This window comes from Oratosquilla oratoria, chromosome 18 (genome assembly GCF_046742065.1).
Source record: "Oratosquilla oratoria isolate Oo_2021 chromosome 18, ASM4674206v1, whole genome shotgun sequence".
Taxonomy (NCBI): domain Eukaryota; kingdom Metazoa; phylum Arthropoda; class Malacostraca; order Stomatopoda; family Squillidae; genus Oratosquilla; species Oratosquilla oratoria.
This window is the reverse complement of record NC_134794.1, coordinates 13617573-13626532: the sequence shown is the minus strand read 5'-3', so window position 1 is coordinate 13626532 and position 8960 is coordinate 13617573.

Sequence of the window (8960 nt, the reverse complement as noted above, 5' to 3'; positions counted from 1 at the left end):
AAGACACGCTTCATTCAAAACTCCTTCGTTGCCAAGTCAGATGCCACAGAGATGAATAAAATAGCTTGGCGCCAGAAGAGGCTGCCAATGACTATTCTGGCGCCAGAAGAGGCTGTCAATGACTTCTGGCGCCAAAAGAGGCTGGAAATGACTCTTTGATGAAAGAAAAGGATTATTTATTTATCTATTTATTTATTTATTCAGTTAGGAGACTGGTGTTGAGTAGGTATTTTATTTATCTATTTATTTATTTATTTACTTATTTATTTATTTAGTTATGAGACTGATGTTGAGTAGGTATTTTATTTATTTATTTATTTATTTATTCAGTTATGAGAATAATGTTGAGTAGGTATTTTACTTATTTATTTATTTATTTATTTATTCAGTTATGAGACTGGTGTTGAGTAGGTATTTTATTTATCTATTTATAGCAGACTGATTTACGAAAGTGCATCTTATTTATTTATTTATTTGTTTGTTTATCCGAGACGTCACCAAAAGAAAAAAAAACGTTGTTCTCGTCTGATCAAGACCAATACTGTCCTCTCTGGTGGCTTCAGACGGATGCACAAAGGAAGAATCAGAGTTAAAGAGATACAGAAAGTCTTTAAAAAAAAAAAAATCCTCTGAGGATGAAGAGGACTGGTGAAGAATTGGGACAACTCAAAGGTGCTAGAGAGAGAGATACAGAAATTCTTTAAGAAAAAAAATTCTTTGAGGATGAAGAAAACTGATGAAGAACTGGGCAAGACAAAGAGGTTAGAGAGAGAGAGAGAGAGAGAGAGAGAGAGAGAGAGAGAGAGAGAGCGAGAGAGATTCAGAAATTCTTTGAGAAAATAAAAAATCCCCTGGGGATGAAGAGAACAAATGAAGAATTGGGACAAGACAAAGAGGTTAGAGGTGGAGGAGGAGGAGGAGGAGAAGAAGAAGAAGAAGAAGAAGAACCCGAAGAAGAAGAAGAAGAAGAACCCGTAGAAGAAGAAGAAGAAGAAGAAGAAGAAGAAGAATAAGAAGACTTCGACATCCATCCTTCGACTTCGGTTTGTGAGATCGATACAGAATCGAAGTGGAAGAAATGGTCACGAAGAGAAGACAGGGACGGGTATGATGTGAACACATGTCTGTCTGTTGACTGATGACCCGCGGTTCTGGGACTCTTGTTCAATGAATCTTCCTCACGGGAGGATGTTAGTGTCCCGTCGTGTGACTTGTGGAAACGATACCGAGGTTCAGTTGTGCGGTCCCGAGGTATTCCGTGCGGAAACTCCCATTTGCGAAATTTCTCATCCCACGTACCCTCAAGTGCTGAACGCGGAAAATAAGTCCATTCTATCACCCTATGCTCATGTAGCCTTTGTCATACAAAGGGTTGGTGATAGTTTCTTTCCTCGTGTTTAGCACCATATACATACACACATATACCAAGGCTTTTTCCCCCTTACAAGGGAGGTAGCCAAAAAAGAAAAAGGCATAAAATCATTCCCACCCATTCCATCCCTAAATACACTCCACTCCCCTCCACTCTCCCTCCCATCTTAGCACCTCCTGGATGACGGGTCATCCCTGCACCTTGTCCACTGCCCTGGGTCAGAGGCAGTATCGCAAGGCACAGCACATCCACAGCAAAGCCGCTTCATTAAATCGGCGACCCCCCCCCCTCTCCGTCCCCCCATGCATAAAAGGAGAAGACGGGGAGAAATCCCTTTGGGCTGCGTCTGTTTAGCTCTAGAGAAGTATAAAAACCAAAACGCGTCTCCGGCCGGGACCTCTAGGGACCGCACTGCTAGACTAGTTTCATCGATCCTAACGTGGCTGGAAATATGCAGATGATGATGATGAACACTGGCGAAGATAAGGTTCTCTTGTCGACCACTTCGTCACATCATAGACTATCCATACGACTCATCTCGAGACGGTTCACGAAGTTATGAACAGATTTCCATACCATGCGGGAATCGAACCGTAGACTGTCTCTTCGAGTCCAGTTTAAATGAATTATTAAACCTGCCGGGATTCGAAGAGAAGACTGTGTGTTTGGTCGTTCCGTCGTGGACGGTGGCGGCACACTAGGTATTTCTCGCTAGCATGCTACTTGCTTTTGCTACTGCGTTTAAGAAGAAGCAGCTTCGGTGACGATCTTTTATTTTTCAAATTTCCAAATGTCAAATCACTCTTGCGCCATATCGTGAAAAGCTAAACGACGAACTACGAGAAGCTAAACTTATACGAATGTTAGACACATTGTTGGGATGTTCTTACGGAAGTCTGGAATATTGCAACCGAAGTAGTTTCTACTCAAAGGAGGTAGCAAATGCAAATAGCATGCTACCCTAGTGTGACGCCACGTTTACAAACATAGAGTCTACGTATCGATTCCCGTCAGGTTTGGTTATATACTCAAACTGTTGTTCTGAGTCTATACATCACGATGTGGATGGTGAAGCGAACCAGCTTGACCTGTCCAGGCCAGACGTCTCCTCAAGCCTTGATGTCGATGTTTCTTTGTTCGAAAGTTAACTTGATTTGGTCTTTGATGTATCGAAGTGGAGCTCCGTGGGTTGGCTTTCCAGAAGACAATTCACTGAAGAAGATCGATGGACATCGCTAATCCACCATTGAAGATAATAGGTGACAGGAGTCTCGATGTTCTTGTAGTTGGTTTTTACATACTTTGTGTGTGTGAGATTCACCATGGTCTTGGATCACGTGTTGGACTCGTGATCGACAGCTATTTCCTTCTCGGATGAGAGCTCAGAGCTCGTATATGACCGATCTATGGGTAATGCTGTGACCTTATACGCACACACGCACCCAATTCCCCACCCACGAGAATTGGAGTAACGACTCGCAGGGCAGCAATACTGAAATTATTTCATCCCTGGGCGGGATTCGAACTGGACCACCGTAGTGGCGGCCAGGAACTCTACCATTGCGCCATCGAGTCGTGTGTGCATGTGCGTGTGTGTGTGTGTGTGTGTGTGTATGTGTGTGTGTGTGTGTGTGTGTGTGTGTGTGTGTGTGTGTGTGTGTGTGTGTAGGTGTGTGTGTGTGTGTGTGTGTAGGTGTGTGTGTGTGTGTGTGTGTGTAGGTGTAGGTGTGTGTGTGTGTGTGTGTATGTGTGCGTGTGTGTGTGTGTGTGTGTGTGTGTGTGTGTGTGTGTGTGTGTGTGTGTGTGTGTGTGTGTGTGTGTGTGTGTGTGTGTGTGTGTGTGTGTGTGTGTGTGTGTGTGTGTGTGTGTGTGTGTGTGTGTGTGTGTGTGTGTGTGTTTACCTAGTTGTATCTTACGGGAAGGGGAACCTCGCTCGTGGTGTCCCGCCTTTGTATCTCGCAGTGTCTAGTTTGCTCTTAGAATCGTGTATGGTTTTTGCACACACCATTGTTTCGTCCAATTTTGTGTGTGTGTGTGTGTGTTTACCTAGTTGTATCTTACGGGAAGGGGAACTTCGCTCGTGGTGTCCCGCCTTTGTATCTCGCAGTGTCTAGTTTGCTCTTAGAATCGTGTATGGTTTTTGCACACACCATTGTTTCGTCCAATTTTGTGTGTGTGTGTGTGTGTGTGTGTGTGTGTGTGTGTGTGTGTGTGTGTGTGTGTGTGTGTGTGTGTGTGTGTGTGTGTGTGTGTGCGCGTGCGCGTTCGTGTTCCTCTTTGGCCCCATTCCCAAAAATCCGCAGTGTCTTCTCCCCTCCTCGTCTATCGTCATTCACCAAAACACGTGTTGCTGCGTTTATGGTCAAACATATTTTTACTTCTTGAAGAACCTTTCAAGAAGGAGTCTCCTGAGACTCTTTGGGTCCTAAAGGCACCCTTGTCCTTCGGACCTCGTGTGGCCCTCCAGGTCCTCCTCTAAATCTTCATCAAGCTCCTCATCGTCTGTAACATCTTCCCCACCACCACCTCCACCACTATCGTGAAAGCCATTTTCTCCAACCTTTTTACTCCAACACTCTCCCTCGTTAATGTCGCGTTTGAGGAGTTTTATTGAACTCCTGGTGCTCTGTCTCAATCCTATACTATCTAACTATCATCTCTCCCTTCTACTCCTCCTCCTCTTCCTCTGTTTCTGTCCCTCTACCAATTCTTCCTCTTCAGTCGACACCACCAACTCCTATCCTTCTTCCCTTCCTCTTCCTCCTCCTCTTCCTCTGTTTCTGTCCCCCTATCAATTCTTCCTCTTCAGTCGACACCACCAACTCCTAACCTTCTTCCCTTCCTCCTCCTCCTTCTACTCCTCCTCCTCTTCCTCCGTTTCTGTCCCTCTACCAATTCTTCCTCTTCAGTCGTCATCACCAACTCCTATCCTTCTTCCCTTCCTCCTCCTCCTCCTCTTCTTCTTGTTTTTCATTCTTTTTACACCTGTTTCTGTCTACACTGTTAATCTTCATTTTCTCTTCTTCTTCCTCCTCTTCCACCACTTCCATCAAATCCTTTCCTCCTCCCGTTCCACCGTGATCATTGCCATCACAACTAGCCACCACTAGCTCCTCTCGCTCTTCCACATTCTCATCCTTGTCCTCCTCCTCCTCCTGTTCCTCCTCCTAACTCTCCCTTCCCTCCTCTTCCACCAATTCCATCAAATCCTTCCCTCCTCCTGTTCCTCTCGCTCTTCCACGTCCTCATTAATGTCCTCCTCCTCTTCCTCCTCCTCCTCACTCTTCCCTCCCCTCCCTCCCTGCCTCCTCCTCTTCCTCCTCCTCACTCTCCTCTTCCCTCCCCTCCGTCTCCCTCCCTGTCTCCTCCTCACTTTCCTCTTCCCTCCCTCCCTTCCGCCTCCTCCTCTTCCCTCCCCTCCCCCCCTGCCTCCTCCTCTTCCTCTCCCTCACTCTCCTCTTCCCTCCCCTCCCTCCCTCCCTCCCTCCCTCCTCTCCTTTTCATCCTCCAGTATTAATCAGACGCACATCAACAGTTTTCCAGGAGAAAAGATTTTTTCCGCCATGTTGATTCCAGGCTGTCATTCATCTTCTCTTTCTCCACCTCCTCCTCCCCCTCCTCCATTCTTATCCTTCTCCTCCTCACACCCTCCCTCCACTTACGCCTCCTCTCAATTCCTACTCTTACACCCTTTGTCCTCCTTCTTCTCCTCTTCCTCCTCCTCCTCCATTCGTACCCCTCTCATCATCACACCCTTCCTCCACTTACGCCTCCTCTCAATTCCTACTCTTACACCTTTTGTCCTCCTCCTTCTCCTCCATTCTTCCTCTTCCTCTTCTCTACCCTCACACATTCTCTCCTCACCCTCTTTTTCCTCTTTCTCTTTTTCTCCTATATTTTACCTTCTCTTTTCTCCTTCCCCTTCTTACTCCCATGTTATCCCTTTCCTCTCTTTCTTCCTCTTTTCTCTCTTTTTTTCTTCTTCGATCCTCGTTTCCTATAATTCCCTTTCTTTTCTCCCTCTTTTCTCTTTTTATCTCTGCCCCCCTTCGACGTCTCCTCGTTTTGCTATTTTTCTCTCTTTTTGTCTCTACGCATGAACTAGTCTCTCTCTCTTTCTCACTCTTTATTTTCTCCCCTTCTCTCTAATTCTCTTTTCCCTATCTCATTCCCTGTACCTTTCTATTTTTTCTCTTTAATTTCCTATCCCTACCGTCTCTCTCTCTCTCTTTCTCTTTCCTTATTCCTCTTTTCTTTCATCATTCTCTCCTGTCATCTTATGTATTAACTTGGCTTTATTTTTCTTCTTGCATGTATTTATTTACATTTTCTTTTTTACTTCATTTTCTTTACGTTCCTTTCCAATTCATGCCTTACTCAATCACAACCTTGCTCTATGTCCTCGTATGTTGTCTGTGTAACTTAGTGTAGACAAACAGTTTAATGAGGACCACAATGGAAATAAGCTTACATGTTTTTTTGTGTTATCCTCGGCAATTGTAATTGTTATTTCGAACTATGTGTTATTTTCATTATCTGCACTTCATATATATTGATTCATTGCCAAATAAACTTATTATTATTATTATTATTATCATTAATTATTATTACTATTATTATTATTATTAATTATTATTATTATTATCTCTCCAATCCTTCTTCCTTTTTGGATTTCAAAATCTTCTCGATTTCTTCTTTTCTTAAATTTCCCATTCTCTATTCTCCTCTACGTTTTCTTTGATTCCGTGTTTGATCCTTAGATGTGTCCACTTCTTTCTGTCGTGGCGCTGTCCCCAGGCCTTTGGGCGTCCTGTCTTCTCTTCTTCCTCATTTCCCCAATTCCTCTTTTATCTGTCTCCTTCTTCTACCTCTCCTTCATTCATCTTCTAATAAACAACCGTCTCCTCTATATCCATTTCTAACCGACATGTTATTTATCCATGACAATATTTATCCACTTCTAATTCCTTTATCTTCCTCTTCATATTCCTTTAATTTCTCGTTTTGTTTTATTGATTTCTTTATACATTTCTAACTTCTCTTTTTATCTGTGTATAGTATATCCATCCACTACTTCCTTTAAGTTTCTCTAAATATTTCTTAATTTCTCGTTTTTTTCGATTTCTTTATCCTTATCTAGCTTCCCATTTATCCGTGTACAGTATATTTACCCACACCCACTTTCTTAATCCTCTTCCATTTTATTCTTAATCTCTTTCTCTCTCTACATATTTTTTTATTTTTCTCTCTTTCTCTCTCCCCCCTCTCTCTCTACATATTTTTGAATTTCTCTCCCTCCCCCCCTCTCTCTCTCCCTACATATTTTCAAATTTCTCTTTTTTCTCTCTCCCTCTCTCCTCCCCCTCTCTCTTTCTCTCGCTCTACATATTTTTTAATTTCTCTCCCTTTCTCTCTCTCTCTCTTTCTCTCTCCCTACCTCTCCCTCTATCCCTCTCTCTCTCTACATTTTTTAATTTCTCTCCCTCCCTCCTACCCCTCTCTCTTTCTCTCTCTCTACATATTTTCTAATTTCTCTCCCTCTTTCTCTCTCTCCCTTCCTCCTCCCCTCCCTCTCTCTCTTTCTCTTTCTCTCTCCCCCTCCCCCCCTCTCTCTCTCTCTCATCTCCCTCTCCCTCCCTCTCTCTCTCTCTCTCTCTCTCCTCCCTCTCTCTCTCCCTCCCTCCTCCCCCCTCCCTCTCTCTTTCTCTCTCTTGTTTTTTTTGTCGAATGAATTCGAGAGCTCCATCTGGTAGAAGGGAGAAAAGAAATCCTGGTTCTGTTGTTTTAATAACAAACGATTCGTTCTTCGCTTGGCTGATCCTCCTTCTTCCAGGACTCCCGGACTCCAGGACTTCCAGTGAAGTCGGGCAGACGTCGGAAACGGCTTCGGAGATGTCAATCAAATATCTTACGATGACGTCAAATATGTGGCTTGACTCAGGCTTTAACTGACTCGTTTTCTTTGTCCGTTTTCTTTGTCCGATGACGTCAGCTTGACTCCGGCTTTCACTGACTCGTTTTCTTTGTCCGATGACGTCAGCTTGACTCAGGCTTTCACTGACACGTTTTCTTTGTCCGTTTTCTTTGTCCGATGACGTCAACTTGACTCAGGCTTAAACTGACTCGTTTTCTTTGTCCGATGACGTCAACTTAACTCAGGCTTTCATTGACTCGTTTTCTTTGTCCGATGACGTCAGCTTGACTCCGGCTTTCACTGACTCGTTCTCTTTGTCGTCATAACTCAATTCGAATGAAATAATGTTTACAACAAGAACAGCAAAAACAACAACAAAATCAGTAACAATAATAGTAACGTCAACAAAAACAACAACAATGCTGACAACAGCCACACCAACAAAAACATCAATAACAAGGACAATGATAATAAACATTTGAAGAAGAAAAAAAATAAAAACAAAGAGAACGAAAGCGTATGGAATGGCTTCGAGAAGCTCCTTTTCGAAAGTGGAGGGAAAGAAAAGGATGGGAAATTAAACAGATGCCTGGGTAGTCTTGGAAATGACTCGTGCTGAAGGTGATAGCTTATGGATTGCTGTTTGTGAAATATAAGCTAAATTAGCTGAAGAAATATACTCAAAATCCGTGTGTGTATGTGTGTACAGTATACATAGCAAACACCATTTTTCCCCATTATCAAGTGGGTGACTGAGTCAAAGAACCCACATCAAACGCAATTAAAAAACATTTATCCAGCCCTCTCACCTTAGCACCTCTCTGATGAGGGGTCATCCCTGTTCCCCGCCACACCGCTCGGGTCAAGAGCAGTGCAGCAAGGCACAGCTCTTCTGGAACATGGACTGAATGCCGGAGCTCTATACCCGTACCACTTCCTTATATGGTTATGCCCACCTCTCCCAATTCTCATCTAGTCAAAATGTTTTCCATGACGTGGATGCGAAGAATGTCCCTTAGGGCCGCATCGTCCCGTCGTCTATGCACAATCTCCCTCCTTTCACTCTTATCTTTGCGCTCTCTCTTTCCTGCTCGACAATGGAAAAAAAAAAAAAAAAAAGATCAGAGGTAAAGGATAATACAGGGATGAGAGAGTGAGGAGACATGTGGAGTAATTTGCGATCCGGTCTAAAACATTAATAAAGTTTACGAAAAAAAAATATGTCGTCCGAGATGAATATTACTTTAGCCCGTTAGGAAGAGGCATGGGGGAATAGTTCCGTCATTCTTCATTCATTCTGAAGGTTTACGAGAACGAACCTCTAGACAGATTAACAAATGAGTAGTTCATCTGCTATCTATATAGACAGTTGCATAGACAGACAGTGAGAGACTGATACACGAAGATGGAATAAACTTAGTAACCATGTAGTAAGCGCTGAAACTATCAGTTGTTTTAAGAAACGATTAGACAACTTTATGGATGGGGATGACAGGTGGTGATGGATACTGAGCTGCCTAGTGTAGGCCTTATGGTCTCTTGCAGTCTCTTTTGTTCTTATGTATGTTATGTTCTTATAAGTAGCTAGGTAGGTAGTGAAGAACATATAGATGGCCTACTATATTTATTTTCAAATATCTTGAATGCATACTCATCTTGAAGTATGGAAGACAA